General features: G+C 40.3%; 1 protein-coding gene across 8 annotated transcripts in view; it reads left to right on the plus strand.

Annotated features, from left to right (window-relative positions):
* Nucleotides 1-18,642, plus strand: part of Abl2 (ABL proto-oncogene 2, non-receptor tyrosine kinase) — an 83,724-nt gene that overhangs the window by 32,233 nt on the left and 32,849 nt on the right. The gene's annotated exons all lie outside the window — the stretch shown is intronic.

Raw genomic sequence — 18,642 nt, forward strand, 5'->3', positions numbered from 1 at the left:
GAGAGAGAGAGAGAGAGAGAGAGAGAGAGAGAGAGAGAGAGAAGACGAGAAAAGAGAGACAAAGACGCCTGTGCACACCAGAAAGAACAGGAAGAGAGAGAGAGTTTTCAGATGGGGCGAGTGGTCAGAGGTTGCTAGGAGTGGGTGTGGAAAGGGGCATAGACCAAAGGAATAACAAACCGTATTCAACCAGCCAATAAATTTGCCCCATTTTCATTTTGGGATCACTTAACTTAGAATAAGAACAGTTTTTCATTCCACAAATACCCCCAGCCTTTAACAGTGTTAGCATGGGAAGCTAAGAATGATTTGGAAAGAATGAAAAATTTAACTAATACTGACATTGCATATTTTTTCTTCCCATAAATTCCACTCATTTCCCAGTCCTTCCATATCTGTCCTTCACCCTTGTAACCTCCCCCAAAAGAAAATAGAAAAAAAAAGTTTTACCTTGTAAGCTGTGGTGTATTACAGTGTCACACACTTTTGTCTAAGCAGCTTTACTTGCAAGTGTTCATTGCAGAGAGTCATTGGTCTGGTTTGAGGTGATCCTCACCAAGACCCTAGATATCCTGCTGTTACCCTGAGTCATGGAGATCCTGCAGTCCCTTCACAGACAGGCTCCATCAGGCCATAGATGGGTGTAGTCAGACGCCGTTGGTTCGTTCCTAGATGCCCAGACCTGAAATAATCACACAGAAACTATATTATTTGCTATACTGTTTGGCCAATAGCTTAAGTGTATTTCTAGCAAGCTTTTATATCCTTAACTAACCCATCTCCATTAATTTGTGCATCACCACGAGGTTGTGGCCTATGGTAAAGTTTTAGTGAACTCCAGTAGAGGCGTGTTTGCTGTGGTGGCTATATGACTTCTCATTGACTCCGTTTTCTTTCTCCCAGCATTCAGTTTAGTTTTCCCGCCTAACTCTATTATGCTAAACCACGGCCAGGCAGCTTTATTCATTAACTAATAAAAGCAACACATATACAGAAGGACTCCCCCCACCAGATGGGATAGGTGTTGGGGTAGGCCAACCCAAAGCCCTGTATCAGGGCCTGGGTGGTAGCTGAGTTGGTCAGCCTCCCATAAAAACACAGAGGTCTACATTAATCATAAACTGTTTGGCCTATTAGCTTAGGCTTCTTATTAAATCTTAGGTCCTACATTAACCCATAATTCTTGTCTGTGTCAGCCACGTGGCTTGGTACCTTTTATCAGTGAGGCATTTTCATCTTGCTTCCTCTGTGTGTGGGTTACGACTGTAGACTCAGCCTTTTCTTTTCCCAGAATTCTCCTGTTTTGGTTGCCCTGCCTATACTTCCTGCCTGGCTACTGGCCAATCAGCATTTTATTAAACCATACACATGACAAATATTTCCAGGGTAAAAGACCATTGTCCCACAGCAGTCAACTATCTCTGAACTGGAATGTCTTCATCATTTACTTTACTCAGAGTAGTGGTTCTCAGCCTTCCTAATGCTGCAGCCCTTTAATGTTGCTACTGTTATGAATTGTAATTAAATATCTGATATACAGGTAATCTTAGGTGACCCCTGTGAAAGGGTCTCTACCCACAGGTTGAGAATCACTGTTTTAGATGGTTATTAGAAACATGACCTGTTGGTATATTAAAGTGTGTGGAATATACCTGGGCATGGGTCTCATCTTTCTAGCTTACTCATATAGCTCTAGTTTTGTTATAGTGTGTGGCAAAAGTTGATAAGTATTTTACTAACTGGTACATTAAAATTATTAATAGTTTCACATTTTAGAACTTCCTATGTGTGATGGTTAGTATTAATTGTCAACTTGACACCTAGGAGGCAAGTCTCTGGTATACCTCTGAGGGATTGCCTGCATTAAAATCAGCTTCTGAGAATGTCTGTGAGGGATTGTATTGGTTTTGGTAACTGATATGAGAAGATCCATCTTTTTTAATTTGTTGAGAATTTCATACATGAGTACTATATTTACACCATTACCCTCTCCCTCCAGTTCCTTATGTGTTGTGTTCCCCCACTCCTCAAATTCATGACCTCCTCCTCTTTAGTCATTATTATTACATAGATATACATACATGTGTATGCATACAGCCTACTAAGTTCATTTCATGTTGCTTTTATGTACATGTGTTTAGAGCTGACTACTTGAGATTAGATAACCTATAAGGGGGCTCATCCTTGGAGAAAACTTATTCTCCCTCTCTCAGCATCTCTTGATTGCCTATAGCTCTTCAGCTAGGGGGTGGCCTTTGTGAGCTTCCCCTATCCAAATTAGCATGTTAATTGGTGTTGTCAGGGAGACCCTTTTTAACTGTGGTCTGGAGACTCCTGAGTGGAGAAAGTGGGCTGAGCACTAGTGAAGTGCTTTCAAGAATTGTTCTCCAGTCCACGATACGGGTGTGACGGGAGGGACTCACTCCCTCAGACTGTGACTTCCTGATTATGATGGGCTGTAACAAGTAACCGGCACAGAATAAACCCTGTCTACTGTAAGCTGCTTTTATCAGAATATTTTATCAGAGCGGCAGGAAAAGAAACTAAGGCACTGGATTGAGTTGCATTTTGTACCTACACAGACATGTTTATTCTCTGCACAGGAGCTGTGGTGTGTGTGTGTGTGTGTGTGTGTGTGTGTGTGTGTGTGTGTGTGTGAGAGAGAGAGAGAGAGAGAGAGAGAGAGAGAGAGAGAGAGAGAGAGAGAGAGAGAGAGAGAGAGAGATATCACAGTGATCACAGTTGTTGCATGCTTCGTAGTTTCAGTGAAACAGCTGACTTGCTTAGGTTACAAAGGATTGTCTTATAGATCTTTAGGAATGATCTAGGTTTATTGTGAGTCTCTCCCTAGGAATGTCAACTCCAATCTTTAATTGAAGTCACTGTACCAGGTGCTGGCTGCATTGACTTTGGGAATTCCGTGGGACAGAGAGGATTGGCACATTCTTCTCATCCCTTAGATAGTTCGTTTTCTTTTGCCTTGACTACATAGGCAGTCATGTGCTTCTGCTAAGACGAAAAGATCATGGAATGCTGGATCCCACATAGCTTTTTGTTTAGAAAGGACCCTAATAAACTTTTATTACAATTATGAGCAGAAGTTATTTATATCTTAAATAAGTTGACCTATCAGTCAACAATTAAATTTTAAATTTAAACCCCAGAGTAGGCTGTATATTTTTGTCTAGATATTATAAAATTTGTGTTCTGTGATGTGATGGTTACGGTTTTTCAATTTGATGGAATTGGTATGAAAATGATTCAACTACTTCAGTGCTTTACCTATCTTCTATTTTCTTCATTTAAGAGTTTTACTGTAGAATTCTATGAATTTACTTATTTACTTTTTGGAGACAAGTCTCACTGTTAGCCTTTGCTGGTTTTTAATTCCCAATTCAGCATCAGACTTCCACTTACTGGAATTACAGGCATGCACTACTATCCCTGGCATGTTCTATGAGTTTTAACATTTGCAAATTTGTGTAATCCCACAACTGCTAGAACCATTCTGACCCCAGAAGACATCACTGTTAAAACTCTGGGGAATTGGAGTCTCATTTGGACCTATCAGTCAACAAGTAATAATCCTTTGTAGTTACATTTCCTATCTTTAACCCCTAGCAACCATTGATTTATTCTTATCACTCAATATAGTCTTGCTTTCGCAAAGATGTCATATGAATGGAAGCATATGCTATATAACCTTTTGTGAATAGCTTCTTTGGAACACTAAGTGTAGGGCCTTTGAGAGTCAGACAACTTGAATGTGCCAGTGGTGTATTTCTGTAAGTGTTCAATGACAATGATAAGGTGGGTATCAGATTTTGTTTATATTTTTTGATCCATTGATGAACATTTAGATTTTTCCAGTCTGGAGTGATTTGTTGTTTCTTTGGTTTTCGGGGTTTTTGTTTATTTTTTTGAGACATGGTTTCTCTGTAGCCCTGGCTGTCCTGGAACTGGCTCTGTAGACTAGGCTGGCCTCGAACTCAGAGATCCAACCTGCCTCTAACCTCCCGAGTGCTGGGATTAAAGGTGTGTGCTACCACTCTCCAGTGATTTTATTTCACTTATGTGTGTATGTATGTCTGTATGCATGCAGGTGCCTGGGGAGGCCGGAAGAACATAAAATCCTTTGTAGTTAGAGTTATAGGCAGTTGCTCTTAATTCCTGTGTCATCTCTCCAGCCCCAGTTTGGGGCAATTTTGAAAAGAGCTTTAAAAAGTTGCATACAGGTTTTTGTATGAATTACAGTTTTTTACTTCTCTAGTATAACTACTTAGAAGCAGGAGTACTGGTTCATATTTCAGGTGTTTTACATTATAGGGGACTGCCCAGCTACTTTCCAGGTTAGGCATACTGCTCATTCTCCTGAGTACCATAAATAGGTCCTCAGCTGGGAGCAGTTTGCCCTCCAGTTTACATTTGAGTATGTCTGGAGACAGTTTTGATTGCTATATCTGAGAAAGGGGAGCTGCTGATCTTTATTGGGTAGAGGGCATGGTTGCTAAACACTGTCATGTAAAGGACAGTTGTCTACAGCAAGGAATCATCCTGTTTCATCCGCCTCTAAATGCTGCAAGAGTCATTGTTGGAAAATTTGCTGTTATAGTATTAATTATAGATTAAAAATTCTGCCATGAGATATGAGATAATATAATTTGTTACATTAAGAACATATTTTGGGGGGCTGGAGAAATGGCTCAGAGCCTAAGAGCTCTTCCAGAGGTCCTGAGTTCAAGTCCCAGCAACCACATAGTGACTCACAGCCATATGTCGTGAAATCTGGTACCCTCTTCTGGCATGGAATGCATATGCAGGAGGAACATTGTATACATAATAAACAAATGTATTTTGCCTGGGTGTGGAGGCAGAGGCATGTGGGTCTCTGAGTTCAAGGACAGTCAGAGCTGTATAGTGAGACCCTGTCTCCAAACAAAGAAAAAACATATTTTCTTTCACAGCTGGGTTTATAGCTCAGAGGTTCAAGCATGTGCCATTCACATGGCCTTTTAAATGTGAGTTCTGAGGATCAAATGCAGATCCTTGTGGTTCTGCCAACTGAGTTCTCTTTTGAGCCCTCACATGTACATTTTTAGCCAAATTTAGTCAGTTGAGTCTATCTTGCATCCATGCAGTCTGCTAGTTAAGCATGTAAGCATGTGCAAGAGGTTAAGCATGGAATTAATTGTTAATAAAATAAGGCCTGACATCTTTCCCTCTACTCAGTCTTTCTGTCTTCAATCAATAAGGTAAATATTTATATAGTCCTTGTTTTTTTATTTTTATTTATATTTTTTATTGAAAAAATTTTCTGCCTCTTCCCAGCCTCCCGTTTCCCTCCCCCCACTCTTCTCCCCCTCCCTCTCCAGTCCAAAGAGCAGTCAGGGTTCCCTGCCCTGTGGGCAGTCCAAGGTCCTCCCCCTCCATCCAGGTCTAGGAAGGTGAGCATCCAAACTGGTTAGGCTCCCACAAAGCCAGTACATGCAGTAGGCTCAAAACCCAGTGCTATTGCCCTTGGCTTCTCATCAGCCCTCATTGTCCGCCATGTTCAGAGAGTCCGGTTTTATCCCATGCTTTTTCAATCCCAGTCCAGCTGGCCTTGGTGAGTTCCCAATAGATCAGCCCCACTGTCTAAGTGGGTGGGTGCGCCCCTCATGGTCCTGACTTCCTTGCTCATGTTCTCCCTCCTTCTGCTCCTCATTGGGACCTTGGGAGCTCAGTCCGGTGCTCCAGTGTGGGTCTCTGTCTCTATCTCCATCCATCACCAGATGAAGGTTCTATGGTGATATGCAAGATATTCATCAGTATGGCTATAGGATAGGGCCATTTCAGATTCCCTCTGCTCAGCTGCCCAAGGAACTAACTGGGGACATCTCCCTGGACACCTGGGAGCCCCTCTAGGGTCAAGTCTCTTGCCAACCCTAAGATGGCTCCCTTAACTAAGATATATACTTCCCTGCTCCCATATCCACCCTTTCTTTATCCCAACCATCCCATTCCCCCAAGTTCCCTTCATCCTTCCCTTCTCACTTTTCTCTCCCCATCTCACCCACCCCCAAGATCCCAATTTTTGCCCGGCAATCTTGTCTACTTCCAATATCCAGGAGGATAACTATATGTTTTTCTTTGGGTTCACCTTATTTAGCTTCTCTAGGATCACAAATTACAGACTCAATGTTCTTTATTTATGGCTAAAAACCAATTATGAGTGAGTACATCCCATGTTCATCTTTTTGGGTCTGGGATACCTCACTCAGGATAGTGTTTTCTATTTCCATTCATTTGCATCCAAAATTCAAGATGTCATTGTTTTTTTACCGCTGAGTAGTACTCTAATATGTATATATTCCACACTTTCTTCATCCATTCTTCCATTGAAGGGCATCTAGGTTGTTTCCAGGTTCTGACTATTACAAATAATGCTGCTATGAACATAGTTGAACAAATGCTTTTGTAATATGATAGGGCATCTCTTGGGTATATTCCCAAGAGTGGTATTGCTGGGTCTTGGGGTAGGTTGATCCCGAATTTCCTGAGAAACCACCACACTGATTTCCAAAGTGGTTGCACAGGTTTGCATTCCCACCAGCAATGGATGAGTGTACCCCTTACTCCACAACCTCTCCAGCAAAGGCTATCATTGGTGTTTTTGATTTTAGCCATTCTCACAGGTGTAAGATGGTATCTCAAAGTTGTTTTGATTTTTGCATTTCCCTGATTGCTAAGGAGGTTGAGCATGACCTTAAGTGTCTTTTGGCCATTTGAACTTCTTCTGTTGAGAATTCTCTGTTCAGTTCATATATAGTCCTTGTTTTAAGGTCTTTACATTTAATCTTTTAATTCTTTTTTTTTTTTTTTTTTTGGTTTTTCGAGACAGGGTTTCTCTGTGGCTTTGGAGCCTGTCCTGGAACTAGCTCTTGTAGACCAGGCTGGTCTCGAACTCACAGAGATCCGCCTGCCTCTGCCTCCCGAGTGCTGGGATTAAAGGCGTGTGCCACCACCGCCCGGCTAATCTTTTAATTCTTGTGCCACTTCTGTGAGTGACTATAGTATTGTCTATTTGTGGGTATATGTATGTGCACCTCTGTGCAGGTGTGTGTATACTTATATGCATGTGTGTGTGGTGGGGCAGAGGTTTACCACAGGTGCCTTCCCCAATCACTTCCACCTTTGTGAGATATAGTCTCTGATTAAACATTGAGTTTACTGATTTGGTTAGGCTATTTGGCCAGCAAGCCCCAGGTGTCCTCCTATATTCTCATTACAGGCAATGTGCTGCCGCCATACCTTCTTCTTTTGGTAAGTGTTGGGGGGATCCCAGTTTAGGTCCTAATGTTGTGTAGCAAGCATGTGCCACTGTGCCATCTCTAGTTGTTGTACTGTCCATTTATGATTCCAACTTGATAAAGGTTTCAGAGATACACTGATTGTAAAACTTGAATTTAGATCTAGGGACCGTAGCTTGAGAATCTGTACACTGAGTCACCAAGTACTACCATTCGTGTGTGCTTACAGTGGCTACCTTATAGGGCTGTTTACAGTTAAACTTCTTGTGCCTCATACTTTGCATGTGACAGGTACTCAGTAAAACAGAGCTGGTTTTATATATTTTTGGTAAACATTAGCAGAAAGAATTCTGCAAGACATGACTTTTAAGCATCACTTTAAAGAATTACAATAATACCTAAATCAGGGGATACTTGTTTAAAATTTTCCTACATAGTAGGAACTTTGGTATTGAGGTAATCATGCTTTTTAAAAAATTTGTATTAATGTATATTGCATTGATGTTTATGATCTTTGAACCTTGCATGCCTGCTGTTGGATTTGGCTTGTTATAAATTTATTAAAGGTTTTTAAATTAGTAATCATAAGTAACATTGTCTTTTACTTTTGCTTTTCTATGATGTCTTTGTTTTGCTTTACTCTTGTTTAAAGTTCATTCTCTAGCATGCCCTCACTCATGGGAAAGGTATTATTGTAGTTACCCATTTCTAGCCTTAGATCAGAGGTCAGTTTTGCTGCTGCGTAAGTGTGGAAAGCCAAATATCAGTCTGTTGTGAGGACTCTTAAGACATTCTGGAATGCAGAGCCTTTGATTCCTTACAGAGGAGGAGATTTATGAAACATGTATACTCCTCCCTGGTGTTCCATACCTTATCAACAGCTGGATCTGAGGGTGCAGAACACACAGATACAAAGGACCAAATGTATAGCTCTCTCTCTCTCACTTCTCTAAATAGTTCGATTTGTCCTTTAAAAAAAACCCTGTGTGTCTAGTGAGTGTGTGCAGGGTACATGTGTAGAAAAGTCAGAGGACCCCCAAGTGTGGGTCCCTGCCTTTCACCTTGGTGGCCTCAGTTTTCCTGGTAGCTGGGATTATTGGCCTTCACTGCCATGCTCAGCTTGAAATATTGGTAGCTTTCCCACATGTCTTGATCTGATCTGACCTTACCATTTTAGCATATAATTCATAATGCTAAGAAGAATTCGCATTAAGTGTGCATAATATCTCTTTCTCTCTCTCTCTCTCTCTCTCTCTCTCTCTCTCTCTCTCTCTCTCTCTCTCTCTCTCTCTCTCTCTCTCTCTGTGTGTCACAGACACATGTGAAGGCCAGAAATCAACTTCTGGTATTATTTCCTCAGGAGGATGAGTTCCCATTGTCTCTCAGAATTGGTTGGTTTGGGTTAGGAGGGAGTTACTGGATAAATGTAGACAAAAAGGGGGAAGCTGCTTGGTTCCCACCACAGGGGAAAGACTAGTTCATCAACTGTTTGTTTTGTAAAGGGAAAATAATCAAAAGTTTAAATGAAAATTATGTGAATCTACTTAGAACAGTGGTTCTCAAATTGTGGTTTGCCATCCCCACAGGAGTGGCATATCAAGATATCCTGACTAGCAGACATTTACATTATGATTTATAACTAGTAAAATTACAGTTATGAAGTAGCAATGAAATAATGTTATGGTTGGGGTCAGCACACCGTGAGGAGCTGTATTAAAGGGCTGCAGCATTAGGAAGGTTGGGGACCACTGCCCAGGGTCTCTGACCCATCTTTCCATTTATTAGTTCCTCAAAGTAAAGTTTGATATTTATGTGACAGATTCTTACCACAACTTTGCTCATATTTATGACTCATGAAGTAATTATCATTCATTTTCCTGTGTTGTAAATAACTGTAAACTCAGAGCCTAACTATCTGAATGTCAGGTCTAGAAACAGGGTAGAAGTCATTGAATTTTTTTGTCTGTTTTTATAGCAGTCACAGCTTTCAACCACCAACACAGTCTGATCTTAGGACTTAAACTCCAAACAAGAAACCCTGTGTAGCCACTAGCAGTCAGTCACTCTGTGTTCCTCTTCTGCAGCTCAGGGCTCCTTCAGTTTCTATGGATTGCCTGTTCTAAATGTTTATTTTTATTGTTTTTTTTTTAAATTTAAAAATTTTTTTTGTTTATATATTTTTTATGTACTCTGCATGCACACCTACAGGCCAGAAGAGGGCATCAGATCCTAATACAGAAGGTTGTAGCCACCATGTGGGTGCTGGGAATTGAACTCAGGATCACTGGAAGAGCAGCCAGTGCCCTTAACCTCTGAGCCATCTCTCCAGCCCCCCTAAATGTTTTTTTTTTTAATCGGGGTTCTCAATCTTCCTAATGTTGTGACCCTTTAACACAGTTCCTCATGTTGTGGTGACTCCTAACCATAAAATTTTTTTGTTGCTACTTTATTACTGTAATTTTGCTGCTGTTATGAATCTTAATATAAACATCCATGTTTTTGGTTAGTTTTAGGCAACCCCATGGAAGAGTCAGTCAGGGGCCGTGACCCACAGGTTGAGAACCAATACTCTAAATTGAAGCCTATAGTATGCATTAATTTTTGATGTTTTTCATTTGACATAATGCTTTCAAGGATTCTGTTATAGCATGTAGCAGTATTTTGTTCTTTATTGCTTAATAATTTTATGTGTGCTCACTGAGCTATATTCTTTTAATTTTAAATGTTTTATATGATTCTAACCTTTAACAAAATTACATGTATGTGAGTTTCTTAGGATTTCTATTGCTGTGAAGAGACTATGATCAAGGCAACTATTATAAAAGAATTTAGTTTGGAGCTTGTTTACTGTTTCAGAGGGTTAGTCCACTATCCTCATGGTGGATAGTGTGGCAGCAGGCAGGGAAGCAAGGTGCTAGAGTAGTAGCTGGGAGCTTTACGTCCTGGTTTACAGGTAACAGGCAGAGAGAGACAGACACACACTAGGCTGGTGTGGGCTTTTGGAACTTCAAAGCCCACCCCATGTGATGCACTTCCTCCAACTAGGCCAGACCTCCTAACCCTCCTTTCTCAGACATTTCCACTTCCTATTTACTAAGCATCAAAATATACAAGCCTATGGGAGCCAGTCTCATTAAAACCACCACAGTGTGCCAATCTTTCTAAGTTTGTGCAGTGCCCCTCAGGGACATAGTAGGGCATTGGATGCTGTAGTTAAAGGTGGTGAACTTACCAACTTGGACACTGGAAATCAAACTTTATTTACCACAGAACCATCTTTCTAGACTCTAGTTCTTTCTTTTTGGTGTAGTTCTTTCTTTTTGGTGTTCCAGAATTTTACAACATTTCCCATTCTATCTAAATATTTTTCTTTAACAGTTCTCCTAAAGCCAGTCTTCGCATTGGGTTCTTGTTGATTATGTGTCTCTACCATTATAGCGGAAGGATATTTTTTCATTTTTCAAAGATCTTTATGTGTAAGGATGTTTTACTTTCATGTACGTCTGTGCACTGCTCACATCCAGTGCCTGTGGAGTCCAGAATTGGGCTTTGGAACCCCCTGGAACTAGAGTTAGAGGTAGAGGTGGTTATGAGCCTCCATGTGGATTCTGGGAACTGAACCTAGGTCCTCTGAAAGAGCAGCCTGCACTCTCAACCACTGAGCCTCTCTCTAGCTTCTAAATATTTTCAGTGGCTGTAGAAATTTGGGTTAATATTTGCTTGTTTTTGTGATGAACTTGGAGCCTTGCCCATAATGGACAAGTACTCTATTACAGAGCTATGTCCATAGATTTTTGTTTGGTTTTGTTTTGCTTCACATTTGAAATTGTATCGTCTTGCTACTTTCTAGGCTACATAGTTTCAAACTAGAAAAGAATCTTAAGTGATCTGAAGCAGCATTCTCTATTAAGTGTGAATTCATTAAGTGTCTCATCCATATCTATAGTTAGGGTGTGTGTGTGTGTGCATGCGTTCATGTAAGTGCAAGTCTATGCACATGTGTGTGCTGGTTTGTATGGAGGCATGATAACCTGGGGTACTATTATTACTTAGGAGCCATATCTGCTTTTCTTTCTTTTTTTTGAGACAGGGTCTCTTACTGCCTGGAATTCGCTCAGTCAGTTAGGCTGGCCCAGGGAATCATTTACCTGTCTCTACTTCGCTTGTGTTGGGATTATAAATGTGTGCCACCAGTCTAGCTCTTTCATGTGAGTTCTGGGGATCAAACTCAGGCCCTCATGCTTGTATAGCAAGTGACTTACCAACTGAGCCATCTCCCTGCCCTTGTCTTAACTTACTTTAAATTTTGCATCTATTCATTTATTTGGGGAATGTGGTGTACTTGTGTGGGTGTGTGTGCCCTATTGTGCATGTGGAGGTCAGAGGATAACTTGGCTTTCTCCTATTATGTAGAATCCTGGGACTGAACTAGGTCATCAGACTTGGTAATAAGTGCTTTTTACCAGCTGAGCTATCATCACCACCCCCTCGTGCTGATTTTAATTACCATGAGTGTTGGTGCCTTCACCCCAAGATCGTCTCTGAGCTTCAGATTTATGCATCAAAGTGCCTCATTGTACCTTTTAAATTTAGTTACTCAGGAAACTTGCTTCTGAGTATGCATGGCAATTACCCAAGTTCTCAAGCTTAAAGCCTTTGTTTTCTCCTTCTGCTGTATTGTATCTAAGCAGTTTTAGGCACCCTGGCTTCCATCTGTGAACCACATCTTTAAGTACATCTGCTCTTCCTTTGTCTCCGCTGCTGTCATTGTACTCCAGCCAATATGATCCTACTCCTGACTAGTTTCTCATTTTTCTCTCTGAATAATTACCCCTCTTCCCAAGCAGTAGTGGTTATTTAAAAAAAAATGGAGGTCAGACCATATGACTTCCCTGCTTAGGGCAGTTCACCGGATTTCCTTTTGTAATTGGAATATGCTTGCTCTGGCAGCCTCAGGCGTCCTCAGCAGTGGCCACACTTTTCATTCTCAACACACCAGGTTCTTCCTTTCTGCTTCAGTGGTTTTGCCTCTGAGGCTCTCCCTGCCCCGTCAAGGATGCTGCTAAGATTCTTATTCCTGGCAGAGGTTGTCACTTTCTTTTAAATAGTACACATCTTTGCTTCAAGGTATTGCATTTGTAAACAACAACAATGCTACTCCTTCAATTGTCTTTTTAAAAGTCACTTTTAATAAAAATGTTATTCATACTCATAATAAATTTGATATTTTAGAATTAATAATCATTGTTAAGATTTCTTGGTTTTAATACAGTAAGTAATTGTAGCCCAATAATCAAAAGGTTTTTGGAGTCTCAAGTTATTTTAGTTTTTATTATGATAAAATGTAAATAATATCAAGTTTGTCATAAATAACCATTTTCCACTGTGCAATTCTATAACATTAAATTTATTCACAGTTTTAGGCATTTACATAAAAGAAAAATCAATATATTTTATTTAACTGGAATTATAAAATATTTGTCCCTTTGTGTCTGGCTTCTTGTGATGCTTATAAAAGATATATATGTTGTAACATATATCAAATTTTATTTCTTTTTATTGCTTAATAATATTTCACTGTATATACGTACCACATTTTGCTTTTGCATTTTTGTTTTGTTTTTTGTTTTTTTTGGTTTTCTGAGACAGGGTTTCTCTGTGGTTTTGGAGCCTGTCCTGGAACTAGCTCTGTAGACCAGGCTGGTCTCGAACTCACAGAGATCCACCTGCCTCTGCCTCCCAAGTGCTGGGATTAAAGGTGTGCACCACCACCGCCCGGCTTGCTTTTGCATTTTTTTCTAACGTGTCAGAACACTATAAAAGTACTAATGACTTGAGTAGATTTACTGATTGAATAGTTAATCTTATGATAGATTCTACATATAAACAGAACATGGATTATAGAGATACTCTCCCAGAAAAGTTTAATCCTCAGAAAGAGAAATTCCACCTGGCATTTGAAATTCTGAGTCATTATTTGAAGTAGCTTTGTAAAGGTTAGTTGCATTGAAAACATAGGCTTTAGTTTACAAATTGTTGTTGATAACAGACATCAAATTCAGTCTTTCTCTTGCAATGTTACTTACAACTTGTATTTTTATATTTTTATTTTAATGTGAGTATTTAGGTCCTGCTTTCCTGTAATTTTACTATGTTACTTTTATTGACCTAAAATAACTGGTATATATAGTAGGTGCTTAATAATTAATGCAGTGGGCATTCCCAACTGTACAGTTATTAGCACTGTTTTGTATTACTACTATGATTGGTGCTGTGGTTGAGGCTAGCTTTAAACTGGAAATCCCTGTCTCCGCCCAGATGTGTGCCACAACCTTCTCTGAATTATTCTTGTAGATTGTACTGCTTAGTTATCTATCGCTTACTTTATTGGTTTGTGTCTCATAAATCACTCTGATTTTTAAGGTCTTAATCTTATGTAACCTTTCCCTTTATACTTAAAATTAGACTTGCCTTTCCAGCTTTCAGCATTCACAGTTTCAGCCCTGTGCGCCCTGCTTCTTTACCTGTTTTGAGCCATACAGGCCATTTGTTAGGGAAGGCGGTGGATAGTTGCTCTCTGCTTCTGCCTTGCTTATGAGTCACACTGTAACTATTTCTTTGACTTTGGATTTGTGGTTTCTTGAACTAACTAGAGTGATGTAAAGATGAGTCTTGTTAGGCGTTTCCTGTCTTCTCAAAATGTGTTTGGTGTTGTACTGGAAGCAGGCTTTCTCCAAGGAAACACTGAACAGTTTCACCTCATTGTCCCTGGGACTGTAACTTCTGTACCTACTGATCTTGTCTGATTTTATTATTAACTGTTACTGTTGTGACTTGAAATAGCCTGTGTATGGTTCTTACCCCATCCCTGAGTTTTTGGAGTAGCTCCACCCTTACTCGGGTCTCCGCCCCTGTGGGTTGAACTTGCCCTTTGTTCCTTCTGGCCACAGAGTGTGTGAGTAAATGTCCCACGTGTGTGGATTGCTGGCCAAGGTGATATTTTAAGGCTCCTCTGTTGAGAACAGTTTAACTTTCATGCTGTTGGCCAAAGGCATGGTCCTGGGACCTGTTCAGCTGCCTCCAGCCAGTTACTGCAGAGACCAGGACACCTTGCTGTCCTGCTCAGGCAGGGATGCCTCAGCATTGCCTGTGGCCCACGTGACAGGTATGTTCAGAGATGAGAGCTGGGATGGGGTGGAGGTAGATAACACAGTAATTAAACGTGGATTAATCTCCTTTTACCTCCATTGTGGTCAGTGAAGGTTTATATGTTGTGTTTGTTTGCTTTATTTGGTATTTTATACTACACTCTTTCGTTTGTTTGCTTGGTTTGATTGGGGGGGGGGCAGTATCTCACAATGTAACTTTGGCTGGCCTGGAACTCTGAGGGACCTTGCCTGCCTCTGTAATACTGGGAGTTGAGGTGTGTGCCACTATGCTCAGCCTTGTTTTGTTTGAGATAGGGTGTCACTGTCTTAATAGCTGACTTGGAACTTGCTATGTAGACTAGGCTGCTCTCAAACTCACAAAGGTTAGCCTGTTTCTGCTTCCTGAGAGCTAAGAATAAAGGCATGTACCACCATACTCAGCAAACTAGACTTTTAACAAATACTTAATGGAAGAACATGAATAATATGTAAAATGTTGTTAGATGTATATATCTTGATTGGAAAACTTAAGCTAAATTGAAAACTGCCAAATAATATATCCAACTAAAATAGTTTTTAAAAGAGGTATTAAAAATTACTAGACATATACAATCAAAGTAGAACAATGTTAAACAGTATAAAGTAATGAAAACACTGAGAAAATAATTACTATCTGACAAATTTATAATGAAAATGATAAAAAAATTTCTGACTGAATTAATATTGAAAATGTGTTTTATAAGCTAAATATTAAATATCCACATTTCCTCTGAATTTAAATTTGTATTTCAGTTTTATTATTTTGGATTTTAAGTATGTTGCTGGTGTATGTGTTGTTCTACAGTAGAAAAGATAAAGATTCTTTATGATTGTCAATATTTCTGCTCCCTGAGTATTTCACACAAGTAAAGTTTAGGGCCCTTAACTGTTCTTTCCTCAATCTACCTCTATAGCAGTGGGTTAATTGAAAGAATTAGTTAATGTGCTAAGTTTACCAGCTTGCATTGTTCAGAAGTTAGGCATTCTAGCCCACACACTGACATTGAAGTGGGTGCAGTACCTCTGACTCATGGGCTTGCTTGTCTTAACTAGTGGCAAATATGGCATAGACTGGACCTTGATGTCGGAGGCCCCAGTGTTCTCCACCCACAGGCTTTGGTTCCCTTTTGCTTTGTTCTTTAGTTTACTCTCTTATTTCATTAAACATCGTTCCCCAGCCTTCCAGCTAAGATCGTTCCTAACTCTGTGCTTAGTCCTGGACTCAGAAAGAATTAGGACGTTTTTGTTTGAAGATATTTTCTTTTTGTTTGGTGTTAGTGGATAGGTTGTATTTTCTGTGGATATCCTGTGCGGGCAGATTGGACAGGAACTCAGTCTACAAGAACAAAAGAGTGAGTGGGAAGAAAGAAGGAAGGAAGGAAGATTTGTAAAAGCCGGAGACGGGAGGGCCTGCTCGGAACGGAAAGACTGTCTCCTTGGCTTGGGTTTCTTCTAGGCCGTTTCCCTTGGGCACTGCATTTACCTTGTGCTTGATTGTTACTTCATTTAAGGCTGTATACCATTGGTTGACTGTTACTAAATTTATTAAAGTTTTTTAAAGTTTTTTTTTTTTTGGTGTGTGTTGATTATATTTAACCCCCTCCTCTAACTCTTCCCATAGTTTTAAAATGTACACAGAATTTTTCTGTGAACTTCATTCTTTTTTCTTTTGTCAAATAAAATGGTTTTGAAGATAATAACTTGCCTTTAATAGCCCTCTTTTGGGCCCAGAGTTCTTCCCAGAGTAGATGAAACCTGTCTGAATATTTCCTTATGTGTTAACAGTCAGCAGTACAGAAATATTGTTCTTCACATTTAAAAGGCGTCCGGTGTAAAGTGAGCTATGCCCAGTTTAAAGGGTTTGCTGCTCCCTCCCTCCAATAGCACCTGCTGTGAGTTTGCAGGCTACATGATGTATCCTTAAAAAAGCCTTTTTTTTGTGTATTGGTCTGGAGACAGAGTCTTGCTTGCTATATTGTGCAAGCTCATCTAGTGTGGGACCTAAGATTCTTCTGTCTCGGCCTCTGTAATACTGGGGTTGCAGCCATGTGCCACATACCTGATTTTATTTTTTTTATTTTATTTTTTTTTTTTGGTTTTTCGAGACAGGGTTTCTCTGTGGTTTTGGAGCCTGTCCTGGAACTAGCTCTTGTAGACCAGGCTGGTCTCGAACTCACAGAGATCCGCCTGCCTCTGCCTCCCGAGTGCTGGGATTAAAGGCGTGCGCCACCACCGCCCGGCCCACATACCTGATTTTAAAGAAAAGTTTCTTTAAAAGGGCCTCTTATTTAGGAGCACTTTTGGGTCTGGGGAGAAGGGCTTTTGTTGTTGATTATTCAATGAACGAATAAGAAAAATTTTGTCTTAAAAACAATGCACCTGGCCGGGCGGTGGTGGCGCACGCCTTTAATCCCAGCACTCGGGAGGCAGAGGCAGGCGGATCTCTGTGAGTTCGAGACCAGCCTGGTCTACAGAGCTAGTTCCAGGACAGGCTCCAAAACCACAGAGAAACCCTGTCTCGAAAAACAAAAACAAAAAAAACAAACAAACAAAAAACAATGCACCTGGAAGAGTTTATACATGCATATCATAAGCAAGTAAATTGTGTGATGTGTTTTGTAGAACAAACTGGGTGACTAAATCAGGAAAGGAAGCTTGGAGTATGTTAGAGTGTTGTTAGGAGTGATGCACTTTAACATCAGACCATCAGGACCTGGTAGCCTCAGAGGATTACGTTTGAGGGAAATGTGAAGAAAGCATTTTAGGCAGAAGAAAAGGCCAGTGGGGGAAAAGGCAGGGATGTGTACCTGCCATGTTTAAGCAGTAGTAGGGAGGGTAGTGGTCAGCATTGAAATAAGACTAGGGGAGAAAATACGCTAGGGCTAGAAAGGGACACTCCCTACTGTAGCCGAAGACTGGGGTTCAAGTGCCAGCACCAGGTAATTCCAGCTCCGATGGGTCTGATAGACTCTTCTCACTTCCATAGGCACCTACACACGAGTGCAGACAGACAGACAGACACACACACACAATTTTAAAAAATCTTTAAAAAAAAAAAAGAGCTGTGTGTGATGGTGCACACTTTCAATCCGAGCAGTGGGGAAGAAGAGGGAGGTGGACCTCTTTGAGTTCAAACCAACCAGGGCTACATAGTGATACCTTGTCTAAAAAGAAAATAAAAAATGAAAATGAATTAGGCAAATTAAACCTCGAGGGACCTGAAAGACCCTTTAGGGATTTGGTTCTTACTCTAAAATTGAAACCAACAAAGAATTTTAAACATAGAGTAACAAAATCTGGCTTTTTTTTTTTTTTAAGCTTTCAAAGGAAAAAGTAGAGACATAGAAATCAGTAGCCTAGTGAAAGAATATTAGTAGAAATGAAAAGGTGGGTAAGAAATGGATAGATTTTGGATGCTTTAAAATTTTTACATTAATTTGTATGTGTGTGCACATGTACACATTCACATGTGAGGGTCAGCTGACAGTTTAAAGAGTCGGTTCTCCTATCATGAGCATGGAACCAGGTTGTCAAGCTTAGCAGCAGGCAGCGTTACCATTGAGCCAGCTCTGGACTCAGGTGTTCTGTGAGCAGAGGCATGAGCCATTAGAGTTTGTAGCCAGAGCACCTGAAAAGATAGAATTGCCTTTGAGTAAGGCAGGGAATTTTTCACAAGAAGTGGGTATGGCTGGAGAAGCAGCTTTGCTTGGTAAATTCTAGCAGTGTCATTGGTGATTTCTGGCCTTCACATTTGCGGCACAATACCAGTTGAATGTTTGCTCAGATTAGTTTTACAGATCTTAACTTTGAAGATGCTGAGTTTCACAAAATAAGGTAGGCGTGTGCTACTTGCTACTTTTGTCATCATTGTGTTGAAGTTGGTTTTATTGTCTTCTAAAGACTACAGAAAATCAAGGTCTAAATATTACTTAGTGGGTACCTTTATTTGGTTTGTGTTTTTTGTTTGTTTGGTTTTGAGTCGGGCTCTCACTATGTATGCTATAGCTCTGAACAACCTTGAACCCACAGAGAGCTGCATGCTTCTGCCTCCCCAATACTGAGATTAAAGGTGTGTTCACTACACTCATGGTTAGTGTATTTTACTGTTTCCTGTCACTTACGTTTTGTGTAAGTTGGGCATCATGCACCTAACAGCTGTTAAGTAT

The sequence above is a fragment of the Microtus ochrogaster genome, assembly GCF_000317375.1.
Source record: "Microtus ochrogaster isolate Prairie Vole_2 chromosome 6 unlocalized genomic scaffold, MicOch1.0 chr6_random_2, whole genome shotgun sequence".
In the NCBI taxonomy this organism is placed as follows: Eukaryota; Metazoa; Chordata; class Mammalia; order Rodentia; family Cricetidae; genus Microtus; species Microtus ochrogaster.